Source organism: Bombina bombina, chromosome 5, assembly GCF_027579735.1.
Source record: "Bombina bombina isolate aBomBom1 chromosome 5, aBomBom1.pri, whole genome shotgun sequence".
Classification (NCBI taxonomy): Eukaryota; Metazoa; Chordata; class Amphibia; order Anura; family Bombinatoridae; genus Bombina; species Bombina bombina.
The window spans coordinates 1,104,822,227-1,104,838,402 of NC_069503.1; the positions used below are offsets into that span (position 1 = coordinate 1,104,822,227).

A 16,176-nucleotide genomic window follows, 5' to 3' on the forward strand; every position below is an offset into this window, starting at 1 on the left:
TATGTGTGGTTAAGGTGCTATGTATCCAAAACAGATGCATTACATACTGGTTATCTTAAGAAACTAACCACAAAATGATACTAAATAAGCACTCAAAAGGGACCCCTAAATAATAGAGTTTGGAAAAAGAATCAAATGAATTAAAACATAAATCTTTATTAGAATAGGTTAAAATCTGGGTAAATTAAAACTAAAATGCAAGCACAAAATTCCCAGTTGTAAGACTGAATATCTAAGACTGAGACCTAATATAATGAGTATACTGTCCAATAGCGGATTAGTAGGCCATTGGCTGAGATTAATAATCCCTCGAAATCCGGCTATTATCAAGAAGTTCAGAGATATAATAATAAACTCTCTCTAAAATAACAGATTCAATACACTATTCTTAATACACTATTGTTAATACAGATTCAATACCCTATTGTTAATTGGCATAAAGCCAAATATTTATAAATGGTTCATGTGTTATCCAAATAGTGTATGATACATCAATGGTGAAATAAATTATAGCTGCAGTAATTTAGCAAATGGCCTCATAAAAGTAATTTCGGTGTTAAACACATAGGCAAAGCAGTATGAGCGGAGCAGCTATGTTATTTAAATTAAATAAATATTTCACCTATAGTAGTGAATCTGATATCCTAATTGCAGTCTATAGTTAGCTGGGGCAAGGAAGCATTCCTATGCCTATAGATGGTATATTGTAAACTCATGTAAAGGAGTATTAAATCACTTCTTAAATAGTGGTTACATTTGATTATTCTTAATAAGAGTTAGTTCAAGTTGTTATAATAATATCACTCATCCCTATATTAGGGATTATATATAGTAATGAGATGTGACTTATCCTATACAGATAGTTTTCATAAAAACTCCCTTAATTGTGTATTTATTATAAATTAATGCTAGTATTACTGTGTATAGTTTGCATTAATTCTGTGTCTAGAGAGATATAGTGTAAGGCAACAGGGATAGTGATTTTGGTGCTTGGTGTTCACTTTCCAGCTTAGCTATATCTGGGTTTCTCCAAACTTAGACCCTGATTTGTTTGCCCAGTTTGGAGTAGCACAGCAGTATCAAATTATTATATTTAAAGAGCTAAAAGTAAGCCCAATAATAACTCCTATATTATATATATATATATATATATATATATATATATATTTCATGTAATTAGCAAGAGTCCATGAGCTAGTGACGTATGGGATATACATTCCTACCAGGAGGGGCAAAGTTTCCCAAACCTCAAAATGCCTATAAATACACCCCTCACCACACCCACAATTCAGTTTTACAAACTTTGCCTCCGATGGAGGTGGTGAAGTAAGTTTGTGCTAGATTCTACGTTGATATGCGCTCCGCAGCAAGTTGGAGCCCGGTTTTCCTCTCAGCGTGCAGTGAATGTCAGAGGGATGTGAGGAGAGTATTGCCTATTTGAATGCAGTGATCTCCTTCTACGGGGTCTATTTCATAGGTTCTCTGTTATCGGTCGTAGAGATTCATCTCTTACCTCCCTTTTCAGATCGACGATATACTCTTATATATACCATTACCTCTGCTGATTCTCGTTTCAGTACTGGTTTGGCTTTCTACAAACATGTAGATGAGTGTCCTGGGGTAAGTAAATCTTATTTTCTGTGACACTCTAAGCTATGGTTGGGCACTTTGTTTATAAAGTTCTAAATATATGTATTCAAACATTTATTTGCCTTGACTCAGAATGTTCAACTTTCCTTATTTTCAGACAGTCAGTTTCATATTTGGGATAATGCATTTGATTTAATCATTTTTTCTTACCTTCAAAAAATTTGACTCTTCCCTGTGGGCTGTTAGGCTCGCGGGGGCTGAAAATGCTTCATTTTATTGCGTCATTCTTGGCGCGGACTTTTTTGGCGCAAAAAATCTATTTCCGTTTCCGGCGTCATACGTGTCGCCGGAAGTTGCGTCATTTTTTGACGTTATTTTGCGCCAAAAATGTCGGCGTTCCGGATGTGGCGTCATTTTTGGCGCCAAAAGCATTTAGGCGCCAAATAATGTGGGCGTCTTATTTGGCGCGAAAAAAATATGGGCGTCGCTTTTGTCTCCACATTATTTAAGTCTCATTTTTTATTGCTTCTGGTTGCTAGAAGCTTGTTCTTTGGCATTTTTTCCCATTCCTGAAACTGTCATTTAAGGAATTTGATAAATTTTGCTTTATATATATATGTTGTTTTTTCTCTTACATATTGCAAGATGTCTCGCGTTGCATCTGAGTCAGAAGATACTACAGGAAAATCGCTGTCTAATGCTGAATCTACCAAAGCTAAGTGTATCTGCTGTAAACTTTTGGTAGCTATTCCTCCAGCTGTTGTTTGTATTGATTGTCATGACAAACTTGTTAAAGCAGATAATATTTCCTTTAGTAAAGTACCATTGCCTGTTGCAGTTCCTTCAACATCTAAGGTGCAGAATGTTCCTGATAATATAAGAGATTTTGTTTCTGAATCCATAAAGAAGGCTATGTCTGTTATTTCTCCTTCTAGTAAACGTAAAAAATCTTTTAAAACTTCTCTCCCTACAGATGAATTTTTAACTGAACATCATCATTCTGATTCTGATGATTCCTCTGGTTCAGAGGATTCTGTCTCAGAGGTTGATGCTGATAAATCTTCATATTTATTTAAAATGGAATTTATTCGTTCTTTACTTAAGAAGTACTAATTGCTTTAGAAATAGAGGATTCTGGTCCTCTTGATACTAATTCTAAACGTTTAGATAAGGTATTTAAAGCTCCTGTGGTTATTCCAGAAGTTTTTCCTGTTCCTAATGCTATTTCTGCAGTAATTTCCAAAGAATGGGATAAATTGGGTAATTCATTTACTCCTTCTAAACGTTTTAAGCAATTATATCCTGTGCCGTCTGACAGATTAGAATTTTGGGACAAGATCCCTAAAGTTGATGGGGCTATTTCTACCCTTGCTAAACGTACTACTATTCCTACGTCAGATGGTACTTCGTTTAAGGATCCTCTAGATAGGAAAATTGAATCCTTTCTAAGAAAAGCTTATCTGTGTTCAGGTAATCTTCTTAGACCTGCTATATCTTTGGCTGATGTTGCTGCAGCTTCAACTTTTTGGTTGGAAACTTTGGCGCAACAAGTAACACATCATGATTCTCATGATATTATTATTCTTCTTCAGCATGCTAATAATTTTATCTGTGATGCCATTTTTGATATTATCAGAGTTGATGTCAGGTTTATGTCTCTAGCTATTTTAGCTAGAAGAGCTTTATGGCTTAAAACTTGGAATGCTGATATGGCTTCTAAATCAACTTTACTTTCCATTTCTTTCCAGGGTAACAAATTATTTGGTTCTCAGTTGGATTCCATTATTTCAACTGTTACTGGTGGGAAAGGAACTTTTTTACCACAGGATAAAAAATCTAAAGGTAAAAACAGGGCTAATAATCGTTTTCGTTCCTTTCGTTTCAACAAAGAACAAAAGCCTGATCCTTCATCCTCAGGAGCAGTTTCAGTTTGGAAACCATCTCCAGTATGGAATAAATCCAAGCCAGCTAGAAAGGCAAAGCCTGCTTCTAAGTCCACATGAAGGTGCGGCCCTCATTCCAGCTCAGCTGGTAGGGGGCAGGTTACGTTTTTTCAAGGAAATTTGGATCAATTCTGTTCACAATCTTTGGATTCAGAGCATTGTTTCAGAAGGGTACAGAATTGGTTTCAAGATGAGACCTCCTGCAAAGAGATTTTTTCTTTCCCGTGTCCCAGTAAATCCAGTAAAAGCTCAAGCATTTCTGAAATGTGTTTCAGATCTAGAGTTGACTGGAGTAATTATGCCAGTTCCAGTTCCGGAACAGGGGATGGGGTTTTATTCAAATCTCTTCATTGTACCAAAGAAGGAGAATTCTTTCAGACCAGTTCTGGATCTAAAAATATTGAATTGTTATGTAAGGATACCAACGTTCAAGATGGTAACTGTAAGGACTATCTTACCTTTTGTTCAGCAAGGGAATTATATGTCCACAATAGATTTACAGGATGCATATCTGCATATTCCGATTCATCCAGATCATTATCAGTTCCTGAGATTCTCGTTTCTGGACAAGCATTACCAGTTTGTGGCTCTGCCGTTTGGCCTAGCTACAGCTCCAAGAATTTTTACAAAGGTTCTCGGTGCCCTTCTGTCTGTAATCAGAGAACAGGGTATTGTGGTATTTCCTTATTTGGACGATATCTTGGTACTTGCTCAGTCTTTACATTTAGCAGAATCTCATACGAATCGACTTGTGTTGTTTCTTCAAGATCATGGTTGGAGGATCAATTTACCAAAAAGTTCTTTGATTCCTCAGACAAGGGTAACCTTTCTGGGTTTCCAGATGGATTCAGTGTCCATGACTCTGTCTTTAACAGACAAGAGACGTCTAAAATTGATTACAGCTTGTCGAAACCTTCAGTCACAATCATTCCCTTCGGTAGCCTTATGCATGGAAATTCTAGGTCTTATGACTGCTGCATCGGACGCGATCCCCTTTGCTCGTTTTCACATGCGACCTCTTCAGCTCTGTATGCTGAAGCAATGGTGCAAGGATTACACGAAGATATCTCAATTAATATCTTTAAAACCGATTGTTCGACACTCTCTAACATGGTGGACAGATCACCATCGTTTAATTCAGGGGGCTTCTTTTGTGCTTCCGACCTGGACTGTAATTTCAACAGATGCAAGTCTCACAGGTTGGGGAGCTGTGTGGGGATCTCTGACGGCACAAGGAGTTTGGGAATCTCAGGAGGTGAGATTACCGATCAATATTTTGGAACTCCGTGCAATTTTCAGAGCTCTTCAGTTTTGTCCTCTTCTGAAGAGAGAATCGTTCATTTGTTTTCAGACAGACAATGTCACAACTGTGGCATACATCAATCATCAAGGAGGGACTCACAGTCCTCTGGCTATGAAAGAAGTATCTCGAATTTTGGTTTGGGCGGAATCCAGCTCCTGTCTAATCTCTGCGGTTCATATCCCAGGTGTAGACAATTGGGAAGCGGATTATCTCAGTCGCCAAACGTTGCATCCGGGCGAATGGTCTCTTCACCCAGAGGTATTTCTTCAGATTGTTCAAATGTGGGAACTTCCAGAAATAGATCTGATGGCGTCCCATCTAAACAAGAAACTTCCCAGGTATCTGTCCAGATCCCGGGATCCTCAGGCGGAGGCAGTGGATGCATTATCACTTCCTTGGAAGTATCATCCTGCCTATATCTTTCCGCCTCTAGTTCTTCTTCCAAGAGTAATCTCCAAGATTCTGAAGGAATGCTCGTTTGTTCTGCTGGTAGCTCCGGCATGGCCTCACAGGTTTTGGTATGCGGATCTTGTCCGGATGGCCTCTTGCCAACCGTGGACTCTTCCGTTAAGACCAGACCTTCTGTCACAAGGTCCTTTTTTCCATCAGGATCTGAAATCCTTAAATTTAAAGGTATGGAGATTGAACGCTTGATTCTTGGTCAAAGAGGTTTCTCTGACTCTGTGATTAATACTATGTTACAGGCTCGTAAATCTGTATCTCGAGAGATATATTATAGAGTCTGGAAGACTTATATTTCTTGGTGTCTTTCTCATCATTTTTCCTGGCATTCTTTTAGAATACCGAGAATTTTACAGTTTCTTCAGGATGGTTTAGATAAGGGTTTGTCCGCAAGTTCTTTGAAAGGACAAATCTCTGCTCTTTCTGTTCTTTTTCACAGAAAGATTGCTATTCTTCCTGATATTCATTGTTTTGTACAAGCTTTGGTTCGTATAAAACCTGTCATTAAGTCAATTTCTCCTCCTTGGAGTTTGAATTTGGTTCTGGGAGCTCTTCAAGCTCCTCCGTTTGAACCTATGCATTCATTGGACATTAAATTACTTTCTTGGAAAGTTTTGTTCCTTTTGGCCATCTCTTCTGCCAGAAGAGTTTCTGAATTATCTGCTCTTTCTTGTGAGTCTCCTTTTCTGATTTTTCATCAGGATAAGGCGGTGTTGCGAACTTCTTTTGAATTTTTACCTAAAGTTGTGAATTCCAACAACATTAGTAGAGAAATTGTGGTTCCTTCATTATGTCCTAATCCTAAGAATTCTAAGGAGAAATCGTTGCATTCTTTGGATGTTGTTAGAGCTTTGAAATATTATGTTGAAGCTACGAAATCTTTCCGTAAGACTTCTAGTCTATTTGTTATCTTTTCCGGTTCTAGAAAAGGCCAGAAAGCTTCTGCCATTTCTTTGGCATCTTGGTTGAAATCTTTAATTCATCTTGCCTATGTTGAGTCGGGTAAAACTCCGCCTCAGAGAATTACAGCTCATTCTACTAGGTCAGTTTCTACTTCCTGGGCGTTTAGGAATGAAGCTTTGGTTGACCAGATTTGCAAAGCAGCAACTTGGTCCTCTTTGCATACTTTTACTAAATTCTACCATTTTGATGTATTTTCTTCTTCTGAAGCAGTTTTTGGTAGAAAAGTACTTCAGGCAGCGGTTTAAGTTTGAATCTTCTGCTTATGTTTTTCGTTAAACTTTATTTTGGGTGTGGATTATTTTCAGCAGGAATTGGCTGTCTTTATTTTATCCCTCCCTCTCTAGTGACTCTTGTGTGGAAAGATCCACATCTTGGGTAGTCATTATCCCATACGTCACTAGCTCATGGACTCTTGCTAATTACATGAAAGAAAACATAATTTATGTAAGAACTTACCTGATAAATTCATTTCTTTCATATTAGCAAGAGTCCATGAGGCCCGCCCTTTTTTTGTGGTGGTTTTGATTTTGTATAAAGCACAATTATTCCAATTCCTTGTTTTATATGCTTTCGCACTTTTTTATCACCCCACTTCTTGGCTATTCGTTAAACTGAATTGTGGGTGTGGTGAGGGGTGTATTTATAGGCATTTTGAGGTTTGGGAAACTTTGCCCCTCCTGGTAGGAATGTATATCCCATACGTCACTAGCTCATGGACTGTTGCTAATATGAAAGAAATGAATTTATCAGGTAAGTTCTTACATAAATTATGTTATATATATATATATATATATATATATATATATATATATATATATATATATATATATATATATATATATATATATATATATATATATATATATATATACTTAAATGCTCTTTGCCCGGAGTGCTCGCAAACTTCAATAAACAGCCAATGACTGCTTTGAATTAGTATCCTTTCTGCAATATTCTAATGTGGATCACTGCTAAATTTTACATATTGCGCTGCTCAGTCTCATTAACATGTAGAATACAATACTATATTGGCTGCTTAGTGCAGTCTTTAAAAGATATTGAGTTATAATATTCAGAGTTCCCACAAAGAATTCAAGTCTTGGAGCTAACATTGTTTCTCTTGCAAGGTGTATCCAGTCCACGGATTCATCCTTACTTGTGGGATATTCTCATTCCCTACAGGAAGTGGCAAAGAGAGCACACAGCAGAGCTGTCCATATAGCTCCACCCCCAGTCATTCTCTTTGCAGCTCTAGCAGTAGGGCATCTCCACGGGAGGGTAAAGTGAATGTGGTGTTAGATTTGTAGTTTTATATATTCAATCAAAAGTTTGTTATTTTTAAAAGGTACCGGTTTGTACTATTTACTCTCTGGCAGAAAAGTGATGAAGATTTCTGCTGAGAGGAGAACGATTTTAGCATGTTGTAACTAAAATCCACTGCTGTTCCCACACAGGACTGATGAGTACCAGAAAACTTCAGTTGGGGGGAACAGTTTGCAGGCTTAACTGCATTAAGGTATGTTTCAGTCCTCTTTTTTTTCTAGTCAAGACAAGATAATGCTAGAAGACTGACAGGAATCCCCATGAGGCAAGGGTAAGCCATATTCTGAGACTTAGTATAGAATAAGGGCTTATTTAACAGGGCTCAATAGGCTGGTGGACACTGTGAAAGGGCAATCGATTATTTTATTCAGCAAATACTCATTGGTAAACACTTTTAAACACCTTTGGTGTGTTTATTAAGGTTTTTTTTATCCACATGGCATAAATTTAGTCACCTAAGTGTGACTTTGAGGGCCTCACAACTCCGGAGTGGAGTGGGAGGGGCCCTAATTTCGCGCCTCTGTTGTGCAGTTCATTTCTCCAGACAGTTCATTCTGCTTCACGTGGAGGGTCCAGAGACTGCTTGAGGTACTCACAGAAGCTGTTTTTCCCCTAAACGAATCCATAAGGGAAGGTAGGGCCACAGCAGACTGCTGTGGCAAGGTGCTGTAGTTTTGAAACCGGTTGTGGGCTTTAGACTGCTCCGGTTTGGGCATTAAGGGGTTAATCAGGCTGAAACTTGGTGTGCAATCATATCGAAGCATTAGGCACATACTGTGAAAATTTCAAAAGATTTGGTGCATTTTTCACTGTTATGTAAAATTGTGTGTGCTTTTTATTTCTTAAAGGCACAGTACCGTTTTTTCAAATTGTGTTTTTTATTTGATTAAAGTTTTTTCCAAGCCTGTTTGCATATAATACTAATCTGTTTAACATGTCTGACACTAAGGAAAAGCCTTGCTCTATGTGTTCAGTAGCCATGGTGGAACCCCCACTCAAAATGTGTCCCAAGTGCACTAATGTGTCTATACAATTTAAAGATCATATTGTGTCACTTAAAAATGTAGCCCAAGATGATTCTATGACGGAAGGTAATGAAGATAGTCCACCTTCCTCTCCCCAAGTGTCACCACCAGTTACGCCTGCGCAAGCAATACCTAGTACCTCTAGTGCATTGGCACCTATTACATAGCAACAACTAGCGACAGTTATGGATAATTCCCTTTCGGCCTTTCTATCCAAACTGCCAGTTTTTCCTACAAAGCGAGATAGCTTTGTTTTAAGAACAGATTATGAGCAGTCGGAAGCTTTGGGAGGTTTATCTGACGTACCCTCACAACACTCTGATGTAGGGGCGAGGGATGTGATGTCTGAGGGAGAAATTTCTGACTCAGGAAAGGTTTCTCAACGGGCAGATTCATATTCATTAGCTTTTAAATTTAAGTTGGAACACCTCCGCGTATTGCTTAGGGAGGTTCTATCCACTCTGGATGATTGTGACCCTATGGTGGTTCCAGAGAAATTGTGTAAAATGGACAAATACCTAGAGGTCCCTGTATACACTGATGCGTTTCCGATTCCTAAAAGGGTTGCGGACATTGTTACCAGGGAGTGGGTAAGACCAGGTGTCCCTTTTGTTCCCCCTCCTATTTTTAAGAAAATGTTCCCCATTACTGACCCCCAGGCGGGACTCGTGCAGACGGTCCCTAAGGTAGAGGGAGCAGTTTCTACGCTGGCTAAGCGCACAACCATTCCAATTGAAGACAGTTGTGCTTTTAAAGATCCTATGGATAAAAAATTAGGTTTACTAAAGAAAATTTTTGTTCAACAAGGGTTCCTTCTACAACCGATCGCCTGCATTATTCCTGTAACTACTGCAATAGCTTTCTGGTTTGAGGCGCTGGAGGAGTCGCTCCAGAGGGAGACCTCATATGACGAAATTATGGATAGAATTAAAGCTTTAAAACTGGCTAATTCTTTTATCACAGATGCTGCTTTGCAATTAGCAAAGTTAGCGGCAAAAAATTCAGATTTCACCATTATGGCGCGCAGAGCGCTTTGGCTCAAGTCATGGTCAGCCGATGTGTCGTGCAAATCAAAATTACTAAATATCCCTTTCAAGGGAAAGACCCTTTTCGGGCCCGAGTTGAAAGAGATTATTTTGGATATCACCGGGGGAAAGGGCCATGCTCTCCCACAAGATAGGCCTTTTAAGGCTAAAAATAAGGCTAATTTTCGTTCCTTTCGCAACTTCAGGAGCGGTCCTGCTTCAACCTCTGCAACCGCAAAGCAAGAGGGTAACTCTTCACAGCCCAAGGAAACCTGGAAGCCTTTGCAGGGCTGGAACAAGGGTAAACAGGCCAAGAAGCCTGCAGCTGCTACTAAGACAGCATGAAGGGGTAGCCCCCGATCCGGGACCGGATCTGGTAGGGGGCAGACTCTCTCTCTTCGCTCAGGCTTGGGCAAGGGATGTTCACGATCCCTGGGCATTAGCGATCGTTACTCAGGGATATCTTCTAGAATTCAAGGACTCCCCGCCAAGGGGAAGGTTCCACATTTCTCGTCTGTCTTCAGACCAGACAAAGAAAGAGGCGTTCTTACGCTGTGTAGAAGATCTACTCAAGATGGGAGTGATATGTCCAGTTCCAATTACAGAACAAGGACTGGGTTTTTACTCAAACCTGTTTGTGGTTCCCAAAAAGGAAGGAACTTTCAGGCCAATCCTGGATCTAAAAATTCTAAACAATTTCCTCAGAGTTCCATCATTCAAGATGGAGACCATTCGGACAATCTTACCTATGATCCAGGAAGGTCAATATATGACTACCGTGGATCTAAAGGATGCGTAACATATTCCTATCCACAAAGACTCCAGCCTACTGGGCTGGGGTGCAGTCTGGAATTCCCTGAAATCACAGCTTTTGTGGACTCGGGAGGCGGCCCTCCTACCGATAAATATTCTGGAATTAAGAGCGATATTCAATGCTCTTCAAGCGTGGCCTCAGCTGGCTTCAGCCAGATTCATCAGGTTTCAGTCGGACAACATCACGACTGTAGCTTATATCAATCATCAGGGGGGAACAAGGAGTTCCTTGGCAATGATAGAAGTTTCCAGGATAATCCGATGGGCAGAGACTCACTCTTGCCATCTATCGGCGATCTATATTCCAGGGGTGGAGAACTGGGAGGCAGATTTTCGAATTCGAGTGGGAGCTCCATCCTGAGGTGTTTGCTCAACTGGTTCAGCTATGAGGCACACCAGAATTGGATCTGATGGCGTCTCGTCAGAACGCCAAACTTCCTAGTTACGGATCCAGGTCAAGGGATCCTCAGGCAGTACTGATAGATGCTCTAGCAGTACCCTGGTCGTTCAACCTGGCTTATGTGTTTCCACCATTCCCTCTCCTTCCGCGTCTGATTGCCAGAATCAAACAGGAGAGAGCTTCTGTGATTTTGATAGCGCCTGCGTGGCCACGCAGGACTTGGTATGCGGACGTGGTGGATATGTCATCTCTGCCACTGAGGCGGGACCTTTTGATTCAAGGTCCATTCATGCATCCAAATCTAATTTCTCTGCAACTGACTGCTTGGAGCTTGAACGCTTGATTTTATCATAGCAGGGTTTCTCTTAGTCGGTCATAGATACTTTGATTCAGGCTCGAAAGCCTGTCACCAGGAAGATGTATCATAAGATATGGCGTAAATATCTTTTTTGGTGCGAATCCAAAGGCTACTCATGGAGTAAGATCAGGATTCCTAGGATTTTGTCTTTTCTCCAAGAAGGATTGGAGAAAGGATTGTCTGCTAGTTCTTTAAAGGGACAGATATCTGCTTTGGTTTTTTTTCAAGCTTTAGTTAGAATTAAGCCTGTGTTTAAACCTGTTGCTCCGCCATGGAGTCTAAATTTAGTTCTTAAAGTTCTTCAGGGGGGTCCGTTTGAACCCATGCATTCCATAGATATTAAGCTTCTATCTTGGAAAGTTCTGTTTCTAGTTGATATCTCTTCAGCTCGAAGAGTTTCTGAACTATCTGCATTACAATGTGACTCGCCTTAGCTTGTTTTCCATGCTGATAAGGTGGTTTTGCGTACCAAACCTGGGTTCCTCCCTAAGATTGTTTCTAACAGGAATATCATTCAGGAAATTGTTGTTCCTTCTCTGTGTCCTAATCCTTCTTCTAAGAAGGAATGTCTGTTGCACAACTTGGACGTGGTTCGTGCCTTGAAGTTTTATTTGCAGACAACCAAAGATTTTCGCCAATCATCTTCTTTGTTTTTTGTCTACGCTGGAAAGCTTAGAGGTCAAAAGACTACGGCTACCTCTTTCCTTTTGGCTGAAAAGCATCATCCGTTTGGCTTATGAGACTGCTGGACAGCAGCCTTTGAAAGAATTAAAACTCACTCCACTAGAGCGGTGGCTTCCACATGGGCTTTTAAAAATGATGCTTCTGTTGAACAGATTTGTAAGGCTGCGACTTGGTCTTCGCTTCATACCTTTTCCAAATTTTCCAAATTTGATACTTTTGCTTCTTCAGAGGCTATTTTTGGGGGATAGGTTTTGCAAGCAGTGGTGCCTTCTGTTTAGGTTCCTGTCTTGTCCCTCATTTTATCCGTGTCCTAAAGCTTTGGTATTGGTATCCCACAAGTTAGGATGAATCCGTGGACTCGGTACATCATGCAAAAGAAAACAAAATTTATGCTTACCTGATAAATTTCTTTCTTTTGCGATGTACAGAGTCCACGGCCCGCCCTGTCTATTCAAGAAAGATAGTATTTTCTCTTGTAAGGTGTATCCAGTCCACTGATTCATCCATTACTTGTGGGATATTCTCCTTCCCAACAGGAAGCTGCAAGAGGATCACCCACAGCAGAGCTGTCTATATAGCTCCTCCCCTAACTGCCACCTCCCAGTCATTCTCTTGCAGCTCTCGACAAGGGAAGTAGCTAGAGAGATGTGGTGCATTAATGTAGTTTATCTTCAATCAAAAGTTTATTATTTTCAAATGGTACCGGAGTTGTACTATTTTAGCCTCGGGCATAAAGTTGAAGAAGAGTCTGCCTGAAGTTTTTTGATGATCTTAGCAGGTTGTAAATAAGATCCACTGCTGTTCTCACACATAACTGAAGAGATGGGTTACTTCAGCTGGGGGAATAGCGTGCAGGTTCTCCTGCTCTGAGGTATGTGCAGTTTTAAATTTTTCTAGAGAGATGATAAGCTAGAAAATTCTGACAATACCGGATTTATTTAAGGTAAGCCTGATTACAGTGATTTAATAACGACTGGTATCATGCTTGCTGTAAAGGGTAATATTTTTGTTATTTACTCTCATTACTGATATAACGTTTGCTTGAAGTATATAAACGTTTATTACAATTTGGTGATTAAACCTTATTCTGGGGCCCAGTTTTCCACATGGCTGACTAGATTTTGCCTAGGGATAGTATTTTAAGGCCCTCTAACTGTGAACACAGGTTGGGTGGGGCCTATTTTCGCGCCTAAATTGCGCAGTAGTTTTTGCAGCTTGAGACATCCAGCTTCCCTGAAGGATTCCCCTGAACATATAGGACCTCTCTAAAGGGTTTTTGTGCCTTCCAAAGTCGTCGTATGGGCAGGTAGGAGCCACAGTAAAGCTGTGGCAGTTGCTTGTGACTGTTTAAAAACGTTTATATCGTTTTTTTGATCCGGTTTTGAAACTAAGGGGTTAATCATCCATTTGCAAGTGGGTGCAATGCTATTTCAGTCTATTATACACACTATAAAAATTTTGTAGATTTTACTGCTTTTTTCACTGTTCTGCAGTTTTCCAAGCTTGCTGGTCTCATTACTAGTCTGTTTAAACATGTCTGACATAGAGGAAACTCATTGTTCATTATGTTTAGAAGCCATTGTGGAACCCCCTCTTAGAATGTGTACCAAATGCACTGATTTTACTATAGATTACAAAGACCATATTCTGGCTTTAAAAAAATTTATCACCAGAAGAAATTGACAAGGAGGAAGTTATGCCGTCTAACTCTCCCCACGTGTCAGAACCTATAAATCCCGCTCAGGGGATGCCAAGTACATCTAGCGCGCCCATTGCGTATACCTTGCAAGACATGGCGGCAGTTATGAATCATACCCTTACAGAGGTATTTTCTAAACTGCCAGGATTGCAAGGAAAGCGAGACAGCTCTGGGACTAGAATAAATACAGAGCTCTCTGACGCTTTAGTGGCTGTCTGATACACCCTCACAATGTACTGAAGCTGAAGCAGGGGAGCTTCAATCTGTGGGTGATTTTTCTGATTCAGGGAAGATACTTCAACCTGATTCTGATATGTCTACATTTAAATTTAAGCTTGAGCACCTCCGCATATTGCTCAGGGAGGTCTTAGCAACTCATGACGACTGTGACACTATTGTAGTCCCTACTTATACTGATGTTTTTCCAATCCCTAAGAGGTTTTCTGAAATTATTACTAAGGAATGGGATAGACCAGGTGTATCATTCTCTTCCCCCTCCTGTTTTTAAAAAGATGTTTCCTATAGACGCCGCTACACAGGACTTGTGGCAGACGGTCCCTAAGGTGGAGGGAGCAGTTTCTACTCTAGCTAAGCGTACCACTATCCCTGTCGAGGACAGTTGTGCTTTTCTAGATCCAATGGATAAAAAATTAGAGGGTTACCTTAAGAAAATTTTTATTCAACAAGGTTTTATTCTCCAGCCTCTTGCATGCATTGCCCCACTCACTGCTGCTGCGGCTTTCTGGTTTGAGTCTCTAGAGGAGGCTTTACAGGTTGAAACCCCGTTGGAAGATATTATTGACAAGCTTAAGGCTCTTAAGCTAGCCAATTCATTTGTTTCTGACACCGTTGTTCATTTAACCAAGCTATTCAGGCGCGTAGGGCGCTATGGCTTAAATCCTGGTCAGCTGACGTGACTTCAAAGTCTAAACGTCTCAACATTCCCTTCAAAGGACAGACCCTATTCGGGCCTGGACTGAAGGAGATCATTTCTGACATCACTTGAGGAAAAGGTCACGCCCTTCCTCAACATAGGTCCAACAAATTAAGAACCAAACAGTCTAGTTTCTCCTGTTAAGTGTGGTCAGTCCACGGGTCATCATTACTTCTGGGATATTATCTCCTCCCCTACAGGAAGTGCAAGAGGATTCACCCAGCAGAGCTGCTATATAGCTCCTCCCCTCTACGTCACCCCCAGTCATTCTCTTGCACCCAACGAATAGATAGGATGTGTGAGAGGACTGTGGTGATTTTAATTAGTTTATTACCTTCAATCAAAAGTTTGTTATTTTATAATAGCACCGGAGTGTGTTATTCATTCTCTGGTAGAATTTGAAGAAGAATCTACCTGAGTTTATTCTATGATTTTAGCCGGAGTAGTTAAGATCATATTGCTGTTTCTCGGCCATCTGAGGAGAGGTAAACTTCAGATCAGGGGACAGCGGGCAGATTAATCTGCAAAGAGGTATGTAGCAGTTTATTATTTTCTGACATGGAATTGATGAGAAAATCCTGCCATACCGTTATAATGTAAACTCAGCCTTAAATGCAGTAGATGTAGCTGGTATCAGGCTGTCATGTATGTATATTTTACACTTCAGTATTCTGGGGAATGGTACTTCACTGGATTTATACTGTATGCATAGACTTAACCTATTTTGCAGGGACTTGCAATAGGTTTTAAATAAGAATTAATTTATTGAGGTTAAACGTTTTTTTGCTGGCATGTAAAATCGTTTATTTCTCTGAGGTACTGGGTGAAAAAATGTTTTGGGCACTGTTTTTTCCACTTGGCAATAGTTTTGTTTAAATTAAAGCAGTTTACTGATCTCTCTCACTGTTATGTGTGAGGGGGAGGGGCCATTTTTGGCGCTTTTACTACGCATCAAAAAACTCAGTCAGAAGTTCATTTTCTTCCTGCATGATCCGGTTCATCTCTACAGAACTCAGGGATCTCCAAAGCTTGTTTTGAGGGAGGTAATCATTCACAGCAGAGCTGTGAAGGTTGTAGTTGACTGATAAAAAACGTTTATTTGTGTATTTTTTTCTGCTGTCAGGGTTAGTTATCCTTTGCTAATGGGAACAATCCTTTGCTAAAATTGTATATTTCTTACAAAGATTTGATGCTATAACTTATTTATTTTCAACTGTCATAATTTTTTCTGTGCTTCTTATAGGCACAGTTCGTTTTCATATTATCGTAAATTACTTGAAAAGCATTTCCAAGTTGCTAGTTTATTGCTAGTGTGTTAAACATGTCTGATTCAGAGGAAGATACATGTGCTATATGTGCTAATGCCAAAGTGGAGCCCAATAGAAATTTATGTACTAATTGTATTGATGTTACTTTAAATAAAAGTCAATCTGTACAAACTGAACATATTTCACCTAACAACGAGGGGAGAGTTATGCCGACTAACTCGCCTCACGTGTCAGTACCTGCATCTCCCGCTCGGGAGGTGCGTGATATTGTAGCGCCGAGTACATCTGGGCGGCCATTTCAAATCACATTACAGGATATGGCTACTGTTATGACTGAAGTTTTGGCTAAATTACCAGAACTTAGAGGCAAGCGTGATCACTCTGGG

General features: G+C 40.1%; 1 protein-coding gene across 1 annotated transcript in view; it reads left to right on the forward strand.

The window, feature by feature from the left end:
• The window catches only part of AGO2 (argonaute RISC catalytic component 2), a 598,276-nt gene that overhangs the window by 264,809 nt on the left and 317,291 nt on the right, over positions 1-16,176 (forward strand). The window lies entirely within an intron of this gene.